General features: G+C 40.2%; 2 non-coding genes across 2 annotated transcripts; both read right to left on the reverse strand.

Annotated features, from left to right (window-relative positions):
* Positions 1-10,292: 10,292 nt before the first annotated feature.
* On the reverse strand, positions 10,293-10,456 carry LOC137088844 (U1 spliceosomal RNA). The gene has a single exon (XR_010907587.1). It is a non-coding gene; the product is annotated as a U1 spliceosomal RNA (small nuclear RNA).
* Positions 10,457-11,112: 656 nt separating this feature from the next.
* Positions 11,113-11,303, reverse strand: LOC137088890 (U2 spliceosomal RNA). Its single transcript, XR_010907598.1, has one exon. It is a non-coding gene; the product is annotated as a U2 spliceosomal RNA (small nuclear RNA).
* Between the last annotated feature and the right edge of the window lie 15,903 nt (positions 11,304-27,206).

The raw sequence follows: 27,206 nt of genomic DNA on the forward strand, positions 1-27,206 counted from the left end.
TTGGCCGATGCCGATACCGATGCCGATATATGTTTATTTTTTCCCTTTGTTTGGAAACAGCACCATTTTGAGCAAAAACAATTTTTTTTCATTCTGGTTTCAGATTTCTGAGGTCTCCTTAATAAAAGGATTCTTGTTGAAGATAAATAAATTTTAATAAAGTTCTTTTTATGATAAGAGTATATTAAAAGCTCTGAAAATAACAATAATAAAGTCAGTAATTTTTCACCCCAGATGCAGCTGTAACCTAGTATTGTATTTTTGGATTTAACGTTTGTGCACATGAAGTGGGGGTGGCATGACATCCATTGATGCTGTCTTTTAATTCTACAATTATTGTAGAGCTCCTTGGATTATTTTTCATCATCCATTTCATAAAATTTTATTACAGATTAATACACTGTATATAAAAGTATTTAATTTACAAGTGTCATGCTTGTGATTTATGACATCATTACTGATTTGTTTATTCTGAACAAGAAGTAACTTCAATTTATTTGTGTATTCTACTTTTCATTGTATTAGTGTAACAACAGCGCACCCACTACATGTATAAATATATAGCGGTCTAGCTGGAGGGCACTAGGACCTGGAGGAGCTTCTGCTGCTGTGGAGGCTGCCACACGCGCTAGAGAGTGGGGAGACGCGATTGGGCTTGTTTTGGGTTCGTTTTGTTGTGAAAACGTGGCAAATCTGCTGCTGACGGTCACGTCCTTCTGTACGTGCATTCAGAAATTCAAGGCAGCATTTAAAAACAGTCAATATAAATCACTGTACATGCAATGTATTTTCTTGTTTTCACTTGAAGAATGACCGCAGTGCTGACATGGTCTCATCTGTAGCACTCCTTGCACACGTGAGTTATTGCAGGCGCATATCAACACGTTATCATATCGGCAAGGCATATCGGCATAATGTTTTAATATCGACCGATGCCGATTTTTATATTTTAAGCGTTTATCGGCCGATTCCGTGCCGTGCCGATGTCGTGACGATAATATCGTGCATCCCTATAACAAAGGTTTAAAAAGAAAGAAAAGACATTGCTCTACCAGTTTCAAAGGCTTTGTCACAGTCACAATTAGGAGTGGGCGATATAGCCTCAAAATGATTTCACGATATTTCAAGAATATTTGTGATAACGATATTTATGACGATATAAAAAAATATATATGGCACAGTTTTATTGGTTATTGCAGCTGGTAGGCAGCAACATTTATTAGTGCAAACAAAATGAAGAGCATTGTCCATCCTTTTCCAATGAGCTACTGTCATTGATAAGAGAATATTTAATTAATAAATCTATTGTCATAAGGTGGCAGCAGCAGCTTTATAGTCACACACAGCACGAGTCAAATGAAAGCAAAGTAGCCGTGGTACAAGTCATTAATGTTTTCACTGAAAATATTAAGTAAAACTATAACATTTTAGTTTAACAGTAACTAAAGTAATTTATGCCATAGTCTGTCTGAATATTTGATTCAGATTGGCTGGAAGATGTGCAATAAAATCGTTTAATGCACAGGTAGTTCCAAGTCAGATGAATCATCGTTCTGTATTAATGCACTGCTTAGATTATGAAGCACACACACACACACACACACACACACACACACACACACACACACACACACACACACACAGAGAACAGAGTTCGCGCTGCAGATTCAGGAGCACAGAAACTTGTTATCAAGGTCGCACAGCAACTTTTAGCGATAAAATAGCTAAGCTACTGGATCACTACATTATATTTTCTCATCAATGATGGGGTTACAACAGTATTTTTTTTAGTAATAAACACACATATTCACTGTTAAAAGAGACGCTGAAAAGATGCAGTCACGCATGTATGAGTCGCTCTCTCTATAACTAATTCAAATAAATGCTATAATTCATTCATTCAAATAAACGTATTACTTTATACAGAAGTTCAAATGATGGCTGCATGTGGAGCATAAAGGTCAAATGACAAACCGTCAACGAGCGCAAACATCAGAATGTTGAATCTACAATAATCAGTAGCGAACTGTGACTCTTGAACTTTGGCCCTTTTTATCCCCTTCCCTTATCTGGGAAAAAAGTAAACTCAGTCTAAAAATCAGCCTAGCTTACTGTTACTTTTCTATAATACAGGTTAGCTTTGACAAGCAATGGCAGCAAACATCAGACAATCAAAACATCAGAGTATGCAGAGTGTCCCTTAATTATCGGTTTTCCATCACCAGTGTATCTGTGGACAGAAAGGATTTGAGGAGCATACCTTTCAGGAGATGTGGCATCTCTACATCCAGTATTGTGTGCAGAAGGACAGGCCAGATGATTTCAGCAGTAGTCAGAGGGATTTTATCCAGAAGACACACAGCTGTGTCTGCATACACCTGTAACCCACATGACCAGTGTGCAGACGAAAAGGTTTAAGTAGTACATTTATGACAAGTACCACCAAGGTTTACTTGTCATAAATTGTCTAATACATAATAAAATAAAATGTTGATTGAATGTTCTTCAAATTACATCATATTCTCTCTTGATAAAAATACATATCAGGAAGCATTTCTGTTACAATTCAGATTAGGGAGAAACATAAAAAGACGTTCAGAAAAATAGCAAAACTAAAACACAATGGTCAGGGAAAGAAAGAGCAAATTTATCAGCAGCAAAAAGTAAAAAAACAAAAACAAAGAAAATATGAACATACAAAACATAAGGACTGGTGAGCTAACGGATATAAACTAAAACTCAGAGCTCAAACTTTCCTAACTCCCGAGAAAAATAACAAACACAAAAGAATCTTCCGGGTCCGCTTACTTACCTACTCTTTCCCTCTATTCTAATATAACTAAACAAACAAAACCTCACCATCCTGTTAAAAAAAAAAAAAAAAACAACTTCCAAAACCACCAACAATAGGTTTCCTGAGGTAGGCCGAGGTAAAGAGCCACCCGCAGCTCTTAAATAGGCAGAGGTCGCAAGTGTTAGGGCTCCGCCCCAACCAACTGGTGACTATTCTCAGAAAAATAAGAGAAAGAGCAGGGCCTCGTAACAATTTTATTAAAGAAAATCTAGGGGAAAATTATTCGTCAACGAAATTAACACTGCTTCAGCGAAAGAGGAGGGGGTTCAACTTCTGTCTCCTGCATCTGCAGTTGTCATGCTATCTTTTGAGGCTGTAGCTTAGTTAGAGGAGGTTGACTCACGATAATACCTATTGTTGTTCAGGTCCCCACTGTGTGGCACGGCCTTATCAGGTCTACCTCATCAGAGGAATCGCCGGGTGGGACTCTGACCGCAGCCTGGACGCCGTGTTTGGGGGCAGTAACTCAACTCCTTCTGCCAGCAACTGTTTGGCGAGACTTTGGAAGAGAACTTCAGGGTTCTGGCCAAAGTCTAGACAGACGAGCTGCTTGGGCTCGAATATCTGTTCAGCCAGAGCACAGGGAGTCCTTTTCTCTAGAGGGCCTCATCAACGATGGTCCTGGGCTGGAGGAAGAGGTCATTCAGTCTGGCCAGGCCGACCCAGACGCCAAAGCAGACCAGAATGATGAGGACCATCCTGCTGTTGAGCCCCGCGTCACGTTAACCAGCAGTGAGACTGCTACAGTCAACCCTCCTGCCTTTGTGAGTAGAGTACCTACTTGTCTGAAAGAAGAGAATACAGTTATAAATGTGGCCGTTAAAAAAACAAGACATTGTATGCATTGGGACTTACCTATTTTTTCTGTGTGTGGGGGTCTCTTTCTGTGCATGTTTTACAGGAGGATGTCTGCAGTGAAAATCCTCTGCCCAGGTTTCAGAAGCTTGAGGCCTTCTGTACTGCGCTGTGTAGGAGTGCTTGACAGATCAGAAGCTCTTCCTCGACATTGTACGAAGGAACAAGGTCCTCGATGCCTGGAATGCAGTGGAGGAGCAAGATAAGCAGCCACAGAAATACCACCAGCTGTACCGCACACACTGGGGCAACGCGTTGTACTGCCGTACAAAGAGGGATGACCTTGCAGACGCTGCCGTTGTCCAGAAGGTAAAGATGGCCAAAAGGTACACGCCAGCACAGCAGGACATCAACCCGCAGCACAGACGCCTTATGTATGTCCTGGTCAAGCTGCTGTGGCTGTGCTCCCCTAAGGCCTCTTGCTCCAGCATCCTTAAGGCCTATGACAGGATCCACAACCGGGTCTTGATGGATGACCTATTCCTGTGCAAGGCAGTTATTCCTTTCCCAAAAATAAACACTAAAACTATGAGGGACTTCATCCGCCAGAAGGAGACGCTGGTGAACCAGTCGTCATCTCCAAGCGCACCTTTATGTCATCTAATAGCTGCCTCCCTCCACCTGACTACCCCGTGATGGAGTACATCCCCACACCCAGCACAGCCGGCACAAAGGTGTTTAAGGGATGGACCAACAGCCACCACTGCCAAATCCCCACCACCTCCACCATCTCCAGGCCCATGCTGTCAGGGCTGCCAACCCACAGGGCTGGGCATTAAGCTGACGAGGGTGTAGCATCTTCCGACCTGCAAGGCATGTGGGCAAACAATCAAAGAACACACACAAAAAAACAAAAAACAAAAAAAAAGACATTTTGCCCTGCGATCAACCGTTCTGCCTCCAAGAGACTGGAGAACAGAACATTTAAAAACTATGAACATTTTGTCTGTTGTGGACGGATTGGAGGAGTAAACGACTGGCCCTTTGTAAATAGAGTATATAGTTCTTGTGTACAAGTTTTACTACTCTACGTTTTATGTTCTCTGGTCTTACAAGTGCCCTTTAACAAGGCATCTTTGGTTCACTCCTCTGTTGCCCCATTTCATGCACTTTATGAGGGGCAATCAAACAGTTGACAATAGCCATTGACTTCCATATTGTTTTTTTTCCTACTATGGAAATCAATGGAGTCATCAACTGTTTGATTGCCAACATTCTTCAAAATATCTTTTGTGTTCAACAGAAAAAAGAAACTCGCATAGGTTAGGAACGAGGCTTGGTTGAGTAAATAAATAAAAGTCCTTTCTGTCCCTTTAATACGTTCTATTCTATGGTGAACATTTGTTTCATTATTAAAAAGTGTCACGTGTACAAGTTATGTAACTTGTGTATATATTCACAATGTTTATTTAAAAGTTTTACATTGCTTTATTGAAAAATGTTTTTATTGATTATTGTAATATATATTCTTACGTAATATGTTGTTTTATGTAACTAAATAAAGTGATCATTTATTTTATTGTTAAAAAGTGGCCTTTTAATTATACGAATGAGGCAACTTTTGAAAATTAAATCAACTCAAACTTTCATCATCATTGTAAAGGAACTACGTGGTGCTAATATATAGATTAAATCCATTCGCAGACGTCTGCCCTAGCAACATGCAATGATGTAAACTGTAGACAGTTCGGCCTTCTGATTGGCCGATAGTCTACAGACTTTCAGCCAATTGGGTGCACCAGAAAGCGGCTACACAAACATACTACGATCCTGTCAGAAGATCATCTTTTGCACGCAAATATACCTAGTTTAACTACCTTTTATTCAGTGTTTGTGGTAAGAATTATGTATTACAATATTCACATAATGTTAGAAAATAAAGAAATAGATTTATTTTCATTGATTTTATTCTGTAAGTCAAAGCATCAGCTAATGGTAGCGTTACTAATGTAATGCCCGCAAGTTGCATTCATCGATGGGCCTTATGAAAATTAACCATACTTTTAATTAAAATATACTTAATATAATAAAACCAAGGTTTCTGCACTTTTACTATAATAAAACAAACACTTTTACAATAAAACTGTGCTAACTGCATTTTTACTATAATAAACCATGTTTTTTTTGCACTTTAACTATAACAAAAAAAAACGTGCTTACTGCACTTTTACTATAATAAAACAATAGCTTCTGCACTTTTACAATAAAACTGTGATTACTGCACTTTTACTATAATAAAACAAATTTCTGCACTTTTACGATAAAACTATGGATCATTTTCATTAGGGAGGCCTGTCAGTAATGTGCACTTACTCCTCAATCACCTTGTGTAGAATAATTGTCTCTTCAATAAATATATTTCCAAATTTCACTTTGATATTTACTTAAGAAATACACATATAAAGAAATCAAAACATTAGTCTATAAATGTGTAAGTTATATGTAATAAAGTGAAAAGGACAATGTATTGAACAGACTAACTGAAATGTATTTAAATACTAAGCAGATAAACCTTTGTTTGTGGACATGTTCAGTTTCCCCCACTGTATAACTGAATATTGTTTTAGAATAGTCAGTATATTGTTTTCCCTTTGTGTATCATCATGATTATAACAGACTGTTTTCTACAGGTGTGTTTAACATGGACCCAATGTTGTCAACCGTGCAAATTTAAGACGCAAGTGTGCCACAAAACAGGCAACATTGCCTCCTTAAGGCTTCTGGCTTCACATAACACCTGTTCTGAAAAACAGGGTCCTGGATAAAAGGACGGCTTGTGAGGAATATCTTTGCACTTGAGCTTTTGATGCATTTCCACCCTTTGATTACACAGCAGCATAGACTTTTTTTGTGCTCGTCATTAAAGTCATTACAATTTTTGTCTTCAGCCAAAGAGATGTTGAGCCGTTACCTCGACGCCATCAGAGGTGCAGTACCTTGGCCAGCTACATTTAAACTTTGGCAAATACAACAGCCAAAGTTTTAAACGAATGATGGAGAACAATGTTGGCTACATTTAGTATGCATGTTTCACTTAACAGAATAAAAACTTTCATAATTTGCTATTTTATAAACTAATTATCTCATTCTTTAGTCTCCTTGATCTCCACATCAAAAAAAGCCACCAATGCCGACAAAAAAGCAAGCCAAGGGGACTAAGTGAAGGATCTCCAGCTACGGTATGCAAAACAGCTTCCACAGGTGTCCTGCCACCTTGAGATGAATACGGACTGGGCCGCTTTAGGTCGTTCACATTCTTGGAAATGTGGCAGTGGTACAGCCTGCACAAGACCCTTCAGGCTGACCCGCAAACATAAAAGCTGTTCAGAAAACAGCACAAAAAAAAATAAGAAAATAAGGACTGGTGAGCTAACTGATATAAACTAAAACTCAGGAGCTCAAACTTTCCTAACTCCCGAGAAAAATAACAAACACAAAATAATCTTCCGGGTCCGCTTACTTACCTACTCTTTCCATCTATTCTAATATAACTAAACAAACAAAACCTCACCATCCTTGTCAAAAGAAAATAAAAAACTCCAAAACCACCACAAACAGGTTTCCTAAGGAAGGCCGAGGTGAAGAGCTACCAGCAGCTCTTAAATAGGCAGAGGCCGCAAATGTTCGGGATAATCAGGCTCTGTCCCATCCAACTGGCAGCTTTTTTCAGGGGATTGGGTGAAGGATCTCTCCTCGAGATCAACCTGGACAGAGCCGCTTCAGGTCATTCATGTTACTGGAGATGTGGCAGTGGCACAGCCTGTACAAGATCCTTCAGGCTGGCCTGCAAGCTGGGACCACAGGAGGAAAATGGCACAGGAGGCGTACAGGATGTCACCATCGTGTGTCACTAAAGCGATTCAGGCGGCTCGTTCCTTTAGTAAAAATCACGGTGCAACACCTAATACAAACGTCAAAGCTTTAAGTACCCCATGGTTGTTACTTAAGGTTTTGTCTTTGGACTTGAGGGGTGGCCCAAATGTGGTGGCTGGTCCTAAAGGACTCCCCAAAGCAGACATCATGTGGCTTAAGGAGGATGGAGGGCAATGTCTTATCAAGACAATCATGGTAACACGAGGTGGAGGAAGGTTCTGAAGAAGGACAGCATATGTGGTTCAATCAAGCCTGCAGTCTCCCTCTCATTTACTGAAGCTTTCGGGCCTCGATCGCCCCCCGGTGACCGGTCCCAGTATAGCCGCCCCTCTGTGTTTTCTAATGGACGCGAGGCAAACTAAATAATAAAATTACAGTTCAAAAATGTCCCCCCAAAGTTAGTTTATGTCACTGAAGGCAGTTATCGTCACGATGATTTCATTTCAGGTGTTCGTTTTAAAAATAAGTTTAGTTTGAGTTAGTTATTTGATGCTATAAAAACGGGGGGTGTGACGTCATGATTGACAGCTGAGACTGACGGCTTCTCTGAGTGAAGTTGTCACTGAGGCACTAACGGACTTTTTTCGAAATTTTTGGGAGCAGATTAGAGCTTTAGCTTTAATTTATACATTTCCATAACTGTTTATTTCACACCAACATAATTAATTTTTCTGCATCTGCGAGAGTGTGGGCGGGCTTTTGATATCGCGACTGTACTTCCTGCTCTACTTCCTGCGCTCTACTGCGCAACTCCGGTCCCGAAATCGCTACTGCGCAGACTCGGTCCCAAGATGTCAGCGCCGTGCAAGGCCGCCTGAAAGCTTCAAATATGGCAAGCGGAAACGGATGATGTCGAGTCGTCCATATTTTTTTACGGTCTATGGGTTCAATCCTCCTGAATTTCCTGGAGTGGTGGAAGGGAAAGTCCCCAAAACAGAAACTTTCTTCACAGCTGTTTTTTCCGGAGACCAGAGTGTGGCGGTACAGTCCTCGCTGTCCAGAGCGTTCCAGTCTGAATGCTTTTCTGTATTAGTGTGGCTACTCCAAAACAGTCAGACAGATCCGTTTACATGTCTGACTCAATGCTGACTGAGGTCCTGGCAGAAATGCAGAAAAGCTGTCAAGGAGTCATGAGATGTGTACATCATCGACCAGAGCTGTTCCCCTTGCTGTCTTAACATTATGGCGGGTCTCTGGATGATTTCCATTTGACACATTCACTGCAGAAGCCTTCACTGTAATAGGAAAAAAATAATACATTCTCTGAGGCTCTGTTTTAACCATCAGTTAATGAAGTCTGCATGTTAATTTTCTCTGCTTTCAGGGAATTTGTGCCAACAATTTCAGCATCCACGACCAAGGAGAGAGCTGCCATCACCAAAGCTGCTGAGGAAGGCCTTTCTTATTGCTGAACACAGATCATGTCCACGTTTTGGAAAGTCTTAAAACATGACTCCAAGAAAGTACATTTAACAGCCTGCAAAATGCAAAAAAGGTCTAATTGTAAACACACAGTCACTGAATTTAGAAAGGATTATTGTCCAGAGCAGGGCAAGATTTCTGTACTCATTAACTGGTATGCATAATGGAAAATCTTAAATCATTAATAAATAGTAACTTATGGTGGTAATAGAAATAACACCTGACTAAGCCAAGTCAACACTGTGTAAAACATGAATGTTTCAGACTTTTTGTTTTGTATTCATTATCAGTTCTACAAGAAACTTTTCCTGACCTGTGAGGAATCCCTGGACAAACTGTGGCCGATGCCTGAAGGCCTAATGGAGAGGTACAGAGGGGTCATCAGTGCCTGGAACAAGCTTGACCTCCATGATCGCAGCATCCAGCAGTTCGACAGATTTACTCAGCACACTGGACTAATGCTCGGTTCAGCCACACAAACGGAGATCCATTGGAGTCGTCTTTGGTGCAAAAGCTGAAGTTCAGCAAGCGTTACTCAGCTGCACACTTGGTTGACTCCAGAAAGAACCAGCAGATGTACTGCATAAATCAAACGGCTGTGGCTTCATCCTGATTGTGGAAGAAATGTAACCAGCGTGTTCAGCAGAGAGTGACTGTGGATGATCCTGCGATCAGGAAACAGGCAACTCCGATCCTGAAAATCAACTCCAAGTGTGTTAGTGAGTTCATCAGGAGGGCTTGTCAGCCACAAATGTGATGGATCAAGGTCTGGCATCAGTGTCCGTTCTGTCATTCAAGGACTCAGTCTCAGGCTCGATCCTGGTCCAGAGAGACCCTGTACAAAAGAAAGCACACAGTTAATCTTACTTCTCTTGGATGCTCTGCAACCAAACAACTCATGTAAACAAAGTACAAAAGAGTTTATGTCCAATGAAAATAATGTCTACCTCAAAAGGATTGGGCAGTGCACTCAAATTATGAACATTTCACCACAGTCATGGAGACATGTTAATGTGAATTTAAACTAGGAATACTGTTGTGTAATTCTTCTTTCAAGTTCACAAATCTTATTTTATGTAACTAAATAAATTCACAATTGATTATATTACTATTCAGATTATGTAAACTATATTATGGCAAAGGCCATTTTTAAACAATAGCAGTGTGTTTCCTATAACAGACCATCTAATATGTCATTGTCCTTCATACAAATTTAAAGCAATGCACCATTTATCAGATGAAAGATACACACACTGTATAATTCAGTTCTTCTTTTTGACCAGTAAATCAGGGGAGAGCGCGAACGCAGTCCCCCACTACCAGAAATTATGCAGTCGAGATTCCCACATTTGGGGAATTCGCAGGGGTCAGCACAACCGGAGTGCAATGGCTGAGCCTCGCCCTGGGTGAACCACCTTCATGATCATGGTGTCTCCCCTGCCAGGTAAGTATGAGTTCTCCATCCGCCCTGTAGTGTGGCCACTGAAGGGAACATCTTTCTCAGCCACGGTGACACTCACTTCACTACACACGGTTCATCACCACAATCTAGCTAACCCCTCAATCTATACTCTAAAAACAGCATGACCGATGACTGAACAAGATCCAGAGTTTAGAGTCATTCAGTCTACGCTGACTGTTGACAAACAGACCTTATGATTAGCCGAGAGTCTACATTTCCTGTACAGCCGACTGTAGATCTCTCTACCAATAATGGCGAAGATCTGACTCAACTCCACCAATCAGGCAAGAGAAACACGTGCTTCGCATGTAAAAAGGTGCAGTTAGCGCATCTACCAGCAGGGGCAAACAGGACTAATAAACCCAATTGTGACCCACTGCTTTTGCACACAAAAGTTTATCATTGAATAAGGTCTACGGTTACACATGCAGTTAAAAACAAATAATAAAAAACTTGTGGTGTCACAACACAGCATTTCACTAATTTTATGCTAGTTTTCTACTCCAAACATAATCAAATATTCTACCTTAACTATTATACGATCAAAAAAAAAAACTTTAGATATCCCATAAAGAACAATAACCTCTACTTCTATTAACCTCTGCTACCACACAAGATTAATTCATTTCTTACTTTGACCACTTTAGGGGGGTGCACCGTTCCCGGAAGTACTGCAATACCGGGTCGATGCGTGGAGTGGACGGAGCAAGCCCCTATTCCATCTCCCTGTTCCAAAAATCAATTTAATATATGGTGCCCGGGTAGGGCACGTATCAGATATTAAACTGATAAGAACAGATACTACACTTGATCTTAGCCAAAAGGCCGAGAAGCGATACCCACAAATGGCCACCAGAAGCAACCACATTCTTGGAGACAGCAAATAAGATGATGGTAAGAATGAAACTTTTTTTTTTTTTACTCTAGTAACTTTAGTTATTGAACTGAATGTAATTGTTAACATTACTCAAGTAAGGCTTATATGTTCATAACCTCTCCTCCCTTCACTTTAGATTTAAAAAAGGCTCAAGAATGGGTGTTCGCACAACAAAGCTGTGGTAAGGAGGTAGGATAAAGGGTGGGAAGAGGGGGGAGGGGTGCAAGCACAATGACTCTAAAGACCTACATCACACTCACAACAGACATGAAAGAACATTAAAATGTAACTGGAGACAAAGATAAGAGTTGGGGCACACTACATTTGAAATATCTGACCATACATTAAGAAACTCTTAAAATAATTTATCAGAGAAACATACTTTTCTGCCCATTCTACATTGAAGTTTTGGTTCCCATTCTCTTCTATCTACAAAACCGATTCCAACAAAGTTGGACACTACAAATTGTGAATAAAAAAAGAATGCAAAAATGTACAAATCTCAAACTTAAGATTTTATTTCACAATAGAATATAGAGAACATATCAAATGTTAAAAGTGAGATATTTTAAGAGGTCATGCCAAGTATTGACTCATTTTGGATTTCATGAGAGCTACACATTCCAAAAAAGTTGGGACAGGTAGAAATAAGAGGCCGGAAAAGTTAAATGTACATATAAGGAATAGCTGGAGGCCCAATTTACAACTTGTTAGGTCATTTGGCATCATGATTGGATATAAAAAGAGTAGGGCTGCCCCCGACTAAAGATATTCCTAGTCGACTAACACTCCTGCATTTTAGCAATTAGTCGAATAGCCTAATCATTCATTTATGATATTATTATGAAAACTTGCGTATATACAAGGAAAGGTATAGTCCAAGTTGAAGTTTAACACTTCATGACGACAGAAAATGCTAAAGCATTATATTAGCGCGTTCAAAATAAAAATGAAGTGCTTAAAACAGAATAGTAAAGCGTTTAAAGTATAGCCTACAGCGCTTGAGGACACAAAAATCAGTGGCCGTTATAGGCTAAAAATAACATTAAAAACAGCAATCAGACTGCCTGTGCATTTTAATAATTTATTATCAAAAATGCAAACTGTAACAGTTACATGTCCAAAAAAAAAAAAACAGTTTTGAATAAAATAAACTAAAATTTGTTCTTTAAAATAAATTAAATAAACGTATTATAACTTAGGCCTAGTACAAAACAAGTACTGTAGCTAAAACGCTGTTTGGTATAAAAATACAGTGGAAAATGTATATACTTTTTATATTGTTCAAAAGGAAAATTAACAAAAACGAACAATTTAATAAATGCACATGGCATGTCGCACAACGCCAAAACTTAGAATAAAAAAAAAGAAGGCGGCAAACAAATCAACAGCCAACAAGTGTTAGATTAAATTGTTTAGAACAACAATATTTAAGACAAAATGCAGAACAAATAATTTAAAGAACACTAATACAGATCAAAAATATCAGCAAAGCCGCAAACTGCCATTAAGACGACGGATGAGTCTTGAACTCAAACAACAAGTTGTAAACATCTGACTAATTTTTCTTACAGAATTAAAAAACAACTTCTGCATTTTATAAAAACGAATAAATAAAAATAATATGTATTTATTTATTTTTATAGCCTACCCGTTATAAAAATACTCGTTTTTTTATATAGCCTAACAGATAGCAAACAGAAACACTATAAGGAAATGTTACTACTTACATGTTTTAAATGATAAGACATATTCGATGTTGACGCGTGATAGGCAAATGTTTGCCTGCAGAGTTTGCAAACAGCCTTTTGGGTCGTCCTTCGACTTTTCAAAATGATCCCTGGACTTTTTTCCTGACATAATTATTAGCATCAGCCAGACACCTGTGCGCTTTGGTGTACCACAAGGCGCGAGGTCTCGTTGACCAATCGTTCCTTTGATGTCATGTCATACTCCGTCTGCAGTGCGTGTGTGTAGTGCGTGTTGCGTTGCGTATGCGGTACAGGATCCGCACGCCCTGTTGTGCTTTCACTAGGGATGTCAATTTTCACAAATTCCCATGATCGATCGTCGTTTAAATTAACGATCAATTAATCGATTAATCGTAAACCATAATACTGCAATATGCGTCAACAGCTAGCTTACAGTGCAATGCTGCTCAAAACGCCATGTTCTTCACCAAATAAATGAGAAGGATTTTTTTTTTATCTAAACAAAGGACTATGGGACTGTAAAATTTGTCGATGTTATTTATAACTTAATTAACCAAATATAACCTGTAATACAACACGAACGCCGCCTCAGATCTGTTATTCAGAATGTGTGGACGCACTTCCAAGAACAACGTGCTGAAACGTCACCTAAACCCAATTAATTCAAAACGATTTATTAAAATATTGTTTTCATTAATGTTATGTAATGTGACAGTCCCAGTCATAGTTATTATTAGTCGTGCGTTGCTGTTTGAACTGCGCAAATTGAAGCCGATGCGCTGAATCAACAGTGGTTACACTGAAGCTCTTTGCTAGCGCGTTATTTAACTCAACAAAAGCTTCCTATATGAGATTAATCAGATTTATATAAAGTTAATAAAATATTACAAATTATATATCTTCACAAAAAGATGCGAATGCACAAGTGAACTTGAATTGAGTTGCTGATATTCATATTCAGAATGGGAGACGATCTTCCTGGAACAACGCTCTGAACACGGCACCTAAACCCAATGACTTTCTGTTATATAATATGACAGTCCCAATCATAGTTATTATGCATCTGTATGCGCTAAAGCCGAAGCACTGAATGAAAACCGGTAGCCATCACTGACTGAAGCCATTTGCTAGTGCGTTTTATTTCACTAAAAGAAACGCATCCTTATGATTGATCACATATACAACGTTACAAAAAAAATGTAATATTACAAATTACTTCAGCACAATCTGATGCGAATGCACAAGTGAACTTGAACTAAGTTACATGCGTGAGTGAGAGTGTGTGACCGAGAACCATGTTGTGCATGCGCTCTTCCTGGATCAACGCAATGAAACACACGGCAAATAAACCCAAATACTTAACAATCACAATGTTTTATTACAATAGTGTTCTCATTAATGTGGTGTAATATGACAGTCCCAATCATAGTCATTATTAGCTGCACATTGCTGTTGGAGCTGAAGCTGATCACCGCCACACGCTTTTACTACCGCTCCACTCTAACGTTAATTATTAACCAAATGCATCCTTATGAGATAAATCAGCTATAGATAGGCCTGCACAAAAGAAACAATATTACTACTTACATTTGCACAAAACAAAAGGCTGCGAATGCACATGCAAACTTGCAGTCATGATGAAGGTGTGACTCCAGCTGTAAAATTGTCCCAAATAGAATTCGGGCACGCTCGCATCATTTTTCCTCCTGTTTCACGGTTGAGCCGCACGCACGTGCATGACCCTGCTTAATCGATGATCGATAAGTCTTATCGATCAAATGTCTTATTGACAATTAATCGATCATCGATTAATCGCTGACATCCCTAGTTTTCACATAGGCCTATACTGCGTTTGTAGTCCGCCACTGATCCGCTGTTGCATACCACAAACAGCATTTATTCATTATTTGTTACTTAAAATCCAAATGTTGTTACTGAACATGGCTCGTCAGAATTGCAATTCTCTTTGTTTACTCTTTCATAGAAGTCAGGATAACGTACTAGCCTTCATTTAAACAACATTTTATTAAATTCATTTATTCATATTTATATAGCCTAGTACTTTAGATTTAGCTCACAAGTGGCAAACATAGGTTATAGCCAAAAATCACAAACATTTTAAATTAGAAACTTACAATAGGCTATTCAAAAACAGCATCACAAAATAGACTGGGTACGAAAACGATCGGCACTGCTGCAGGACCACATCCGCGTGCAGTTTGAAAGCTGTAACCCTTTAACATGGGTACGGGGAAAAAAAACGCACCGCACACGCACTGCAGACGGAGTATGTGTGAAACGGGCGTGACTGCACAGCTCCTGATTGCATCTTTTAACGGGATTTTTTTTTTTCAACTAACCACCTAATGAAAATGTATTCGACCAAGCCCTCTTCATATCGACTAACGACTATTTGGGGGCAGCCCTAAAAAAGAGCTTCAAAGTTAGCCTAGAAATCTAGACGCACCTTAGCGGCAGCAAATTTAATTTGCCCGCAAGTGTCGTCTAGGAACTCTCAATACCCATCTGAGCTGTATTCCTCAGAATCTGGACGGCCCAATCACGTCGTGTATAGAGTCGGCGGGCGGGGCCATAATGACAACAACCGAGTTGCGCTTGCGTGCTTCTAGTAAACACAGAAACTGGCGAACGGCGGTGGTCTTTCGAATCAGCTTTGACCGCGACTCTGGAAGACTTGGAGTTGAGCTTTTCTCTAAGAAAAGAACAAAGAACGGCACTGAAGTCATTCTTAAAAAGGGAAGATGTGTTCTGAGTTTAGCCGACCGGATACGGCGAATGTTTAATCAGTCAGCGAGCTCTGTTTCACCTTTGTTGCTCTGGTTGGTGTAGCGCTATCCTATCGCGTGCAGAGGGAGTTTGAAAGACAACCGTTTATCCGCCCCTCGGATTGAGCTGTCTATGGTGAGTTTCCAGACCAAACATCTTGATGTGGGTCTGGCTTGTCAGGCTACCTCAAAGTGGCAGTTTCTCTCAGAAGTCAAGATGGGCAGAGGATCACCAATCCCCCCAATGCTGCGGCAAAAAGTAGTGGAGAATATCAGAAAGGAGGTCCTCAGAGAAAAATTGCAAAGAGGTTGAAGTTATCATCATCTACAGTGCATAATATCATCCAAAGATTCCGAGAATCTGGAACAATCTGCATAAGGGTCAAGGCCAGAAAACCATACTGGATGCCCATGATCTTCGGCCCCTTAGACAGCACTGTATCATAGGGTTGGGCGATGTCACTTAAATCGGCAGCTGACGATGTGTACAGTAAAACATCCTGATGGACGATGATATCGTCCGGGGGGGATGAAAAACGAATATTTTCGTTTCGTTTTCGTTTTTTCGAACTAGAGCTTAGATCAATTAAAAAAAATCGAGACCGACCCTACCCAAGCCAATGCACCCGAGAGACCGGCCCTGCCCAACACATGAACTGTAATTATGAGCCCGAGCCCCATTTAAACCCGACCATTTTTGAATACGTGGGCGTTCTGTCGAGAACGAGCCTGTAATGACTAATGAGCGGAGCGGAGCCGGTGTGATCAGCTCAATAATCCGCAGGCGCGCGCTCATGAACCCGCCGGGAAAATGATGTTCGTTCAAATCCAGCTCAGACATGACAAATCTGTAGCTTACTATACTTGTTGTAGCCATTAAACAATGTTTTTAATTTATGTTTAAATATTATAGCCTAATATTATTTTTTAATTTCATCTGATTATGATATGATTATGGCTGATTTTGGTGGATATATTAAGTTTAATATTAAGTTTTGTAAAAAGCCTTTCTTTAGTTTTGTACAAATTGTATCTTAATTTTAATAAAGGTTTCTTCGGCCAATTGCATGTATTTAATTAATAAGAAGCAAATATGTATAGCCTAGACTATGAGGTCGCGGAAGCGATCGCTTTCAATAGGGCTGTGTATTGCCAAGACTCTGGCGATACGATACGTATCACGATACAGGGGTTACAATACGATATATTGCAATATATTGCGATATTGTAAGAGAGGCAATATATTGCGATATTTCTTTTTTGTGTGTTTTTGTTTTTTATAATTTAAAAGAATAAAGAACACAACCATACGCCTAAAACACGAGACAAAGTATTTTATTTCATTAATACAGTATAATTTATATCACTAATCATATGCAATGTGCAATCTAAGTTAAGAGGAATGTAAAGTGACTGCAGGATTATTTGTATATATGTTTTAAAGGTTCACAGTATAGCAGTGGCTATTTAACAACAGAAAGTGCAGTCCATTTCATGACTGAATGACCGTTTGTTTTATATTTAACACAGTAGCCCCGATCACACAGAATGCGTTTTTGCAGCGAGAGGCGCCTTTTTTCAATGGATTTCGGTTGGCAGAGAGCGTTTTGCGCGCTGCTTATGCGCCCTGGGCGCCTCGCGTTTAAACCGCTTGCTGCCCCTCCCGTTTTTGAAGGAGCGCTGCGAGCGCATGAAGTTGAAAAAAAGTCAACTCTGAGCAGAAAAGCGCGCAACATCATCACGCTTATGTTCTGTTGTCCAATCGAATGAATGAAGCGGCGGGCCTTCCGTTGTGTTGACCGTTACATTGATTTGACTGACAGTACAGGTGATTCGGGGGTTGCCTAGAAACATTAAAGCGCACTGCTCATTTTTGAATGAATAAACGCCGACCAAAAAAGGGAGTGCAGTGCGCCTAAAGCTGTTTTCTATAAAGCAGTTTATTGTATAAAGTGCTATTTCAAGTAACGTCACTGAACTGCAGAGCTGGTGCATCCATATCCACATCGCTATTATCTTTCGTTCTCCTGCCACCGCTGTCAGTTTTGGAGTGTGTTTATTTTGTTACTGAGAGAAAGCGTGCAGTCTGTTCTATCGAAATGCTTCTCAGCAGCGCGGGTGACGTCAGGATGTTAAGCGAGCTCTGTTTCAGTGTGTTTCCCGAGTATTAGATTATAACTTCGCCTATTTTGCAAAAAAAATGATTCTTGTCGATTTCCTTGGTGGCTTCTTTTTAGCTGAAGCCAACATGAATCCACTCTTCAGCTCTCTATACTGCAGGAGCGGAATAATTCTATCCTCTTGAGAGCTGGGTTTGCTAATGTAAACACTAGCGATGCACTTTCACCTTGCGCTTCTCCGGCTCCGCGTCAGTTATACATTCTGAGATAACACTGCCATCTAGCGGTTGGGTGTTATACAGTCTGTGGTTTAAACCGAACACAAAGCCACGAATCTTGGATGTTAATATATAAATATCGATACGGCGTTTTTGAGAATCGATACAGTATCGCCAAACATAATATCGCGATATTCACGTGTATCGATATTTTCTTACACCCCTAGCTTTCAATGATCATGAAATGGAGCGCATCTCAAATAAACTGAAACTCAGCAGGCTTGCCTCACAGACATGAGAAATATGTAGCCTAATATGTGTAGAAACGAAAAGATTTAAATAAGCATAGTGCAGTGTTCAGAACTCACACGGTAAACAACCAGCTTGATACAGATGATCACGGCGATGGGCATGAGCGGGATGTTAAAGTTTAAGGGATTTTTTTTTAACCTCATACTGAATATGTTCGGGTGAAAGCACATTTTAAACAGGTAGCACTTATTCACACACAAACTAATCGTTCTCTCTAAAGCATTCAAAAACATCTTGTAGTGCTTACCTGCTTACAGTTATCAGTAGCCAGTAGGTAGCCTATACAGTTATTATATTCTATTATATGATTTTGAATGAGCAGACATCTGTATTGATCCGTAGATAAAATAACTGATGAAAACGTTCATCTTTCCAAACTTCCAAACAAATTTGCACTGCAAAAAGCATCAATGATATTTAACTTTTGATAAAGCCAGTTTGGCATAGTGGGGGGAAAATGCACATAAATGTTCCAATAAACCACGTTGAAAACTAGGCTCTTAATCTCCTATTGTTTATTTTTTATAATTTTTTTCAGTTAATGCAGGTTATAAACCGAACTTTATAGTGATATTTCAGAGCTTATTAAAATATTTTAGCAGTTATTAGCCGCAAATTTCCCCGGAGTGAAGACGGAGCGGTGTTTCTGATATCAGTGAGCGAGGCAGGGAGCGGGAGATGGTGAACCCGGAGCGGAGGGATTCTTGAATGCTTAGAAAGAGCGTGGAGGGGAAATTGCTGCCGCTCCACTCCGCTCACATACTCTGGTGTGTTGATTCGCAAGACTCGCAGCGGGGCGGGGGCGTGGCATCATGATGGACGATGATATCGTCCATCGGCACAGCCCTACTGCATCACATACAGGAATGCTATTGTAATGGAAATCACAACATGGGCTCAGTAATACTTCTAGAAAAAATTGTCGGTGAACACAATCCACCGTGCAATTCGCAGTTGCCGGCTAAGCCATATCTAAACATGATCCAGAAGCGCAGGTGTTTTCTCTGGGTCAAGGTTAATTTAAAATGGACAATGGCAAAGTGGAAAACTATTCGAGACACCCCTCGCTGCAGCCTGCAACACGATGACGTTGCTGGATCAGATCCAATACGTACTGGATGGTGGATCGTTATGGCGACGTCATACTGATCTCTCTGGGTTAACTTATAATGTGTATGCGCTGGTCTTAAGTGACATGTATGATCAATATTGTATATAGATGATCTAACCTGTGTAGTTGTATTACTGATAAATAGTATTAAGTAATTATAGATGAATAAATCATCTTTTCATAAATGTGATGTTTAAATTATCCTAGTTTCGCTGTACATGCATGCAAAACAGTTACAATTTTAATATATTCTGATCATACTTGCTGTTTAGTGGAAGGAAACATGAGTCAAGTAATTGTCTCTGTAATATTTATCCTCAATGTACAATGCAACACGATCTGTAAAGAACTTAAAATACCAGTAGCCTACACATTCAAGGGAAAATGCAAAACGTATCCTGATGGCGTGAGCATGTTATTAATCAATATTTTTGCGCGAGCGGTTTGAGTATTTATCTATCCAGCAAAACTCTGAACTGTGCATTCAAACTCTACTGCGCATGCGTATATGACGTCATCGAATTGTGAATGAAACCACCGCGCATGCGTGTCCAGTACGTGTTGGATCTGATCCAGTACGTCATCGTGCTACAGGCTGCAGCGAGGACTTCTTGAACTATTCTGTGGCCAGACGAATTAAAATTGACAATGACAATGAAAACCCAAGTTGTTATCAGCGCTCAGTTCAGAAGCTGCATCTCTGACGGGGGTTCATGAGTGTGTGTGGGGCATGGGCAGCTTACACATCTGTAAAGACATCAATGCTGAAAGGTATATCGAAGTTCTAGAACAACACATGCTCGCATCCAGAAGTCGTATCTTTCAGGGAAGACCTTGCATTTTCCAACATGACAATGCCAGACCACATACTGCATCAATTACAACATCATGGATGCGTTTAAGAAGGATCCGGGTACTGAAATGGCCAGCCTGCAGTCCAGATCTTTCACCCATAGAAAACATTTGGCGCATCATAAAGAGGAAGATGTGACGAAGATCCAAGAGAGTTGAGCAACTAGAAGCCTGTTTTAGACAAGAATGGGACAAAATTCCTATTCCTAAACTTGAGCAACTTGTCTCCTCAGTCCCCAGATGTTTGAAGACTGTTATAAAAAGAGGGGATGCCACACAGTGGTAAACATGGCCTTGTCCCAAATTTTAGATGTGTTGATGCCATGAAATTTAAAATCAACTTATTTTTCCCTTAAAAATGATAAATTTTCTCCATTGAAATATTTGATATGTCATCTATGTTGTATTCTACATAAAATATTGACATTTGAATATCACTCAATATCATGAGATTTGAAATCATTGAAATCTTTTTTTAATTCAAAATTTGTAGTGTGCCAACTTTTTTGGAATCAGGTTTGTATTTTTTGATAGAATAATTCACTGTCATTACATCCATATCATAGATACTGCGTACCAATTTGGGATTTAAAAAGAAACATTTTATTTTGAGAGCACCGCAGTGATCAAATTAAGTAATTTAAACTGAGCAAATTTCAATTTAATTTCTAGACTATTAAATTAGGGGACAGTGTGAAAGCAGTTCCCCACTACCAGAAATTATGCAGCAGAGATCTGCATTCATGCAAAGTCTACAGTCACCGAAGTCTGCAAAATCAAATGGTCGCCTGTAGACTACCAATCAGAGATCAGAAGATCCTGGGCTGTCTAATTTAGCCACTTTAACATTTCTGATTGGCCGAGAGTCACCGTAGACTCCGACTGTAAACTACCAATAATATTGTAGATCAGAACTGTAGACTACAGGCCGCAACCAACCACCATTTCTGATGTGATTTACCTCTATAATTAACGAGCGCAAACTTAAGTTAAAGTTGGAGAATAAATCTTTGTTTCTATGTGTACAAATGGAAAAAAAAAAAATATTGTGAAAAGACATTGAACACAAAAGTGAGAAAAAGCTAAGTCAATAACTGTTAATTGTCCACATCACATCTGGCTAGTGAAATGATGCAGTTACAGTACATACATCGATCAGGCATAATATGACCACTGACAGGTGAAGTGAATAACAGTGAATATCTCGTCATCACAGCATCTGTTAATGGGTGGGATATATTAGGCAGCAAGTGCACATTTTGTCCTCAAAGTTGATGTGTTATAAGCAGGAAAAATAGGCAAGCATAAGGATTGGAATGAGTTTGACAAGCCACAAATTGTGATGGCTAGATGACTGGGTCAGAGCATCTCCAAAACTGCAGCTCTTGTGGGGTGTTCCCGGTCTGCAGTGGTCAGTATCTATCAAGTGCTCCAAGGAAGGAACAGTGGAGAACCGGCCACAGGGTCATGGCCAAGGCCAGGGTCAAGCCAAGGCTGACCCGTGTGTTGTGATCAAATCGACAAACTGCTGTAGCTCATATATTACTCAAAAAGTTAATGCTGGTTTTGATGGGCTCAAAACCATTGTCTCATTGTCGTGGAGAGCCAAGGCTGACCCGTGTGTTGTGATCAAATCGACAAACTGCTGTAGCTCATATATTACTCAAAAAGTTAATGCTGGTTTTGATGAATAGGTGTCAGAATACACAGTGCATCGCAGTTTGTTGCGTATGGGGCTGAATAGCTCAGGGTGCCAATGCTGACCCCGGTCCACTGCCGAAAACTCCAACAATGAGCACATGAGCCACAGGAGCACTGGACACTGGACCACAGTGGCCTGGACTTATGAATCAATTTTCTTTAACATCACATGGATGGCCAGGTGCGTGTGCGCCGCATACCCGAGGAACACATGGCACCAGGATACACTATGGGAAGAAGGCTAGCCAGCGGAAGCAGTGTGATGATTTGGGAAATGGATGGCAGGACCCAAGGTTTCCCAGCAGAACATGTTGATGTTACTTTAAAACATACCAACTACCCAAGCATTGTTGCAGACCATGTACAGTATTGTTCAAAATAATAGCAGTACAATGTGACTAACCAGAATAATCAAGGTTTTTAGTATATTTTTTATTGCTACGTGGCAAACAAGTTACCAGTAGGTTCAGTAGATTGTCAGAAAACAAACAAGACCCAGCATTCATGATATGCACGCTCTTAAGGCTGTGCAATTGGGCAATTAGTTGAATTAGTTGAAAGGGGTGTGTTAAAAAAAATAGCAGTGTCTACCTTTGACTGTACAAACTCAAAACTATTTTGTACAAACATTTTTTTTTTCTTCTGGGATTTAGCAATCCTGTGAATCACTAAACTAATATTTAGTTGTATGACCACAGTTTTTTAAAACTGCTTGACATCTGTGTGGCATGGAGTCAACCAACTTGTGGCACCTCTCAGCTGTTATTCCACTCCATGATTCTTTAACAACATTCCACAATTCATTCACATTTCTTGGTTTTGCTTCAGAAACAGCATTTTTGATATCACCCCACAAGTTCTCAATTGGATTAAGGTCTGGAGATTGGGCTGGCCTCTCCATAACATTAATTTTGTTGGTTTGGAACCAAGACTTTGCCCGTTTACTAGTGTGTTTTGGGTCATTGTCTTGTTGAAACAACCGTTTCAAGGGCATGTCCTCTTCAGCATAGGGCAACATGACCTTTTTTTTAACAGAGGGACTTTGCAGGGGATTCTTGAAAATAGATTAGCTTCACACTGCCGTCTTCTAACTGTCACAGTACTTACAGGTAACTCCAGACTGTCTTTGATCATCCTGGAGGTGATCATTGGCTGAGCCTTTGCCATTCTGGTTATTCTTCTATCCATTTTGATGGTTGTCTTCCGTTTTCTTCCACGTCTCTCTGGTTTTGCTCTCCATTTTAAGGCATTGGAGATCATTTTAGCTGAACAGCCTATCATTTTTTGCACCTCTTTATAGGTTTTCCCCTCTCTAATCAACTTTTTAATCAAAGTACGCTGTTCTTATGAACAATGTCTTGAACGACCCATTTTCCTCAGCTTTCAAATGCATGAAAGCTTCATCCTTAAATAGGGGCCACCTGATTCACACCTGTTTCTTCACAAAATTGATGACCTCAGTGATTGAATGCCACACTGCTATTTTTTTGAACACACCCCTTTCAACTAATTCAACTAATTGCCCAATTGCACAGCCTTAAGAGCGTGCATATCATGAATGCTGGGTCTCATTTGTTTTCTGAGAATCTACTGAACCTACTGGTAACTTGTTTGCCACGTAGCAATAAAAAATATACGAAAAACCTTGATTATTCTGGTTAGTCACATTGTACTGCTATTATTTTGAACAATACTGTACATCCTTTCATTGAAATGGTATTTCCTGGTGGCTGTGGCCTCTTTTAGCAGGATAATGCTCCTGTCACAAAGTAAAAATGCTTCAGGAATGGTTGAGGAGCACACTTCCTCAGATCTCAACAAATCAAACATCTGTGGGATGTGCTGAACAAACAAGTCCGATCCACGGAGGCCCCACCTTGCAACTTAGAGGACTTAAAGGATCTGCTGCTAACATCAGCACAGCACATCTTCAAGGGTCTAGTCGAGTCCATGCATCGATGGGTCAGGGCAGTTTTGGCAGTAAAAGGAGGACAAGTACATTATTAGGAATAATGTTATGCCTGATCTGTGTATGTGTATATTAGAGTTGTCACGAGAACCGATACTACCGTACCAAGTCTGTATAAATATTTTAAAATCGTGCCATTACTTGATTTTCTACATTAGCATTAGTCTACCGAAAGGCAGAGGCACTGCAGTTCATCTGGGACTAACGGGGGTAGAGAGCATTCGTGTTGCAGTGTTTCAGGCGGTCCTCGAAAGGGTAAAGAACAAGAACCACCGGCTAAAGGCACACAGAAGAGCTACACGTGGAAGATGGTGACAAGCTCAGCCCCTCACAAACACATTAGCCGCGTTTCCACCGCAGGAACTTTACCCAGGAACCAGGACCTTTGGGTGGTACTCTGTGTTTTGACCGCAGGAACCAGGGTCTAAATGAAGTTCCGGTGAAATATTTCCCCCTCCAAACGGCTCTGCTCGCGAGGTAGTACCTTTTAAAAGTTCAGGAACTTTCGAGGGCGGGACTTGGGCGCTGAACATGCTGATTGGTTTAGCATTTTATTTCAACCAGCATTTTTAAAAGTCTTTTGCGAGGTTTGGCCTGCGTTCAGTAAATATCAGTCTTGGTCTCTGTCTGATGGCGCGGGTTCGTCTCAGCCATCTCACGTTCAATATCCGTAACAGTTGATAATAATAAACATTGGTCATTTTAAATCTAGCTTCACAAGCTTTCTGAATATGCTGCATTCTGCTGAATCTGCATATTAGTGCTCTTTTCTGTCGTTGTTAATTACCTCTTTAGCAAACCAGCAAAAGCAGCACAGCTTGAATCTCTTCCATACTCGTTATTAATTTTTTTACAGTCTATTTTTCACCATGTAAACGACCTTACAAAGGTAAACTTTTTATTTCGTAAGTTATGAAGTAAATGTTGGAATAATGACAGCGTATATTGCCCCAGGCAGTTTTTAATTTAACTGCGCCTGACAGAAGAATTTTTTTTTTTTCTGAGATGATTTCACACTTTACAATAAATAAATAGCTTATATAATACTGTATTAGTCCTGGTGGCCGTTAAGAGTTGCTATGGCTACAGTAAACACATACCAGCTGCTGGAGAAAACAGCATTGACATTTTTGATGCGGCAGACAAACTGCATGTCACAAAATGATTGCGATTGAAAGTCATCACATGTAAACACCAGATCGGTTTAGATAACGTCCCAGTCATCGGTTTAGATAACTAAATCGTTCAATCGGTACAAAAAAAATGTCATAATTTTTTGTTCATTTTTGCGGTTGCGCAAAAATGATTACTGTCCGTCACTGACTTGGAGGTGCAGTCGCGTGCAGTCCTACACAAGGGGGTAATCTAGCACTCGGAAAGCGTTCCACCCCTAGGGGCTGCCATTGCTAACCAAGCCATCACCTGCTGTTAGCATCCCATTGACTCCCATTCATTTTTGCATCACTTTGACAGTGAATAACTTTACATCTGAGGCGTTTAAAGACTCCATTTGTCCATTGTTTATTTCTAAAGAAACACGACAATGCATAAAAGGCTGCGTTACCTTGTATCTTACACTATCGCCCCGCAGAAGCTGTTTTTGTAAAAATAGGCTAACGATTGCGTCATAACCAACGCGACTCTGTCGCACAGTTGAGAAATTACCGTATAGACCTGAGGAGACGCTCGCAGGCAATCTTTTACTGTCTATAGCCCCGTTTCCACCACAGGAACTTTACCCAGGAACTAGGAACTTTGGGTGGTACTTCGTGTGTTTAGACCGCAGGAACCAGGGTATAAATGAAGTTCCGGGTAAATATTTCCCCCTCCAAACGGCCCTGCTCGCGAGGTAGTACTTTTTCAAAGTTCAGGAACTTTCGAGGGCGGGACTTGGGCGCTGAACATGCTGATTGGTTGAGCTCAGGCAGCATTTTAGTTCAACCGGCATCTTTAAAAGTCTTTTGCGAGGTTCGTTCTGCGTTCAGTAAATATCAGTCTTGCTCTCTGTCTGGTGGCGCGCAGTCGTCTCAGCCATCTCACGTTCAATGTCCGTAATAGCTGATAATAATATACATTGTCATTTTAAATCTAGCTTTACAAGCTTTCTGAATATGCTGCATGCTGCTGAATCTGCATATTAGTGCTCTTTTCTGTCGTTGTTAATTACCTTAGTAAACCTATACATAACCAGCAAAAGCAGCACAGCTTGAATCTCTTCCATACTCGTTATTAATTTTTTTTCACCATGTAAACGACCTGACCGATTACTTTTAAGTGTGTGTCCTTACATGACGTGACGGCGCGCGCCGCGCTCATGTTGACAAGAGAGGAAAGTACATTTTTCTGAGGGGTAAACTTTTTATTTCGTAAGTTATGAAGATAATGTTGGAGTAATGACACAGCGTATATTGCCCCAGGCAGTTTTTACTTTAACTGCGCCTGACAGAAGAATTTTTTTTCTGAGATGATTATTACACTTTACAACAAATAGCTATAAATAAAACTGTATTAGTCCTGGTGGCCGTTAAGAGTTGCTATGGCTACAGTTAACACTCCAGCTGCTGGAGAAAACAGCGTTGACATTTTTGGTGCGGCAGACAAACTGCATGTGACAAAATGATTGCGATTGAAAGTCATCACATGTAAACACCAGATCGGTTTAGATAACGTCTCATGTAAACAGTTCACTAAATCTTTCAATCGGTACACTTAAAAATGATTACATGTCCTTCACTGATTTGGAGGAGCAGTCGCGCGCAGTCCTACATCACCGGACTAATCTGCCTAATCTTCTCGGAACTTTATCGCGGTCGAAACGCAGACAGCTGCAGGTCTGGGGGGGAGAAAAGTTCCTGTAAAAAAGTTCCTGGTACAAATTGTTCCGGGTAATTTTGGTGGAAACGGGGCTTATGAGACAGTCGGGGGGACGTGGAGACAAAGTCTGATAAAGTCAAGCGGGAAGAATGGGGAGAAGCCCATAGTGAACCAAAAGCAATGGGAGAAAATATTTAAACAACGTGATTCAGCTTTTACTTTCCACATCTACTAGAAGACCTACAGCTGTCAGACAGGAGGCTCACGT

Source organism: Pseudorasbora parva, chromosome 1 (assembly GCF_024679245.1).
Source record: "Pseudorasbora parva isolate DD20220531a chromosome 1, ASM2467924v1, whole genome shotgun sequence".
Classification (NCBI taxonomy): domain Eukaryota; kingdom Metazoa; phylum Chordata; class Actinopteri; order Cypriniformes; family Gobionidae; genus Pseudorasbora; species Pseudorasbora parva.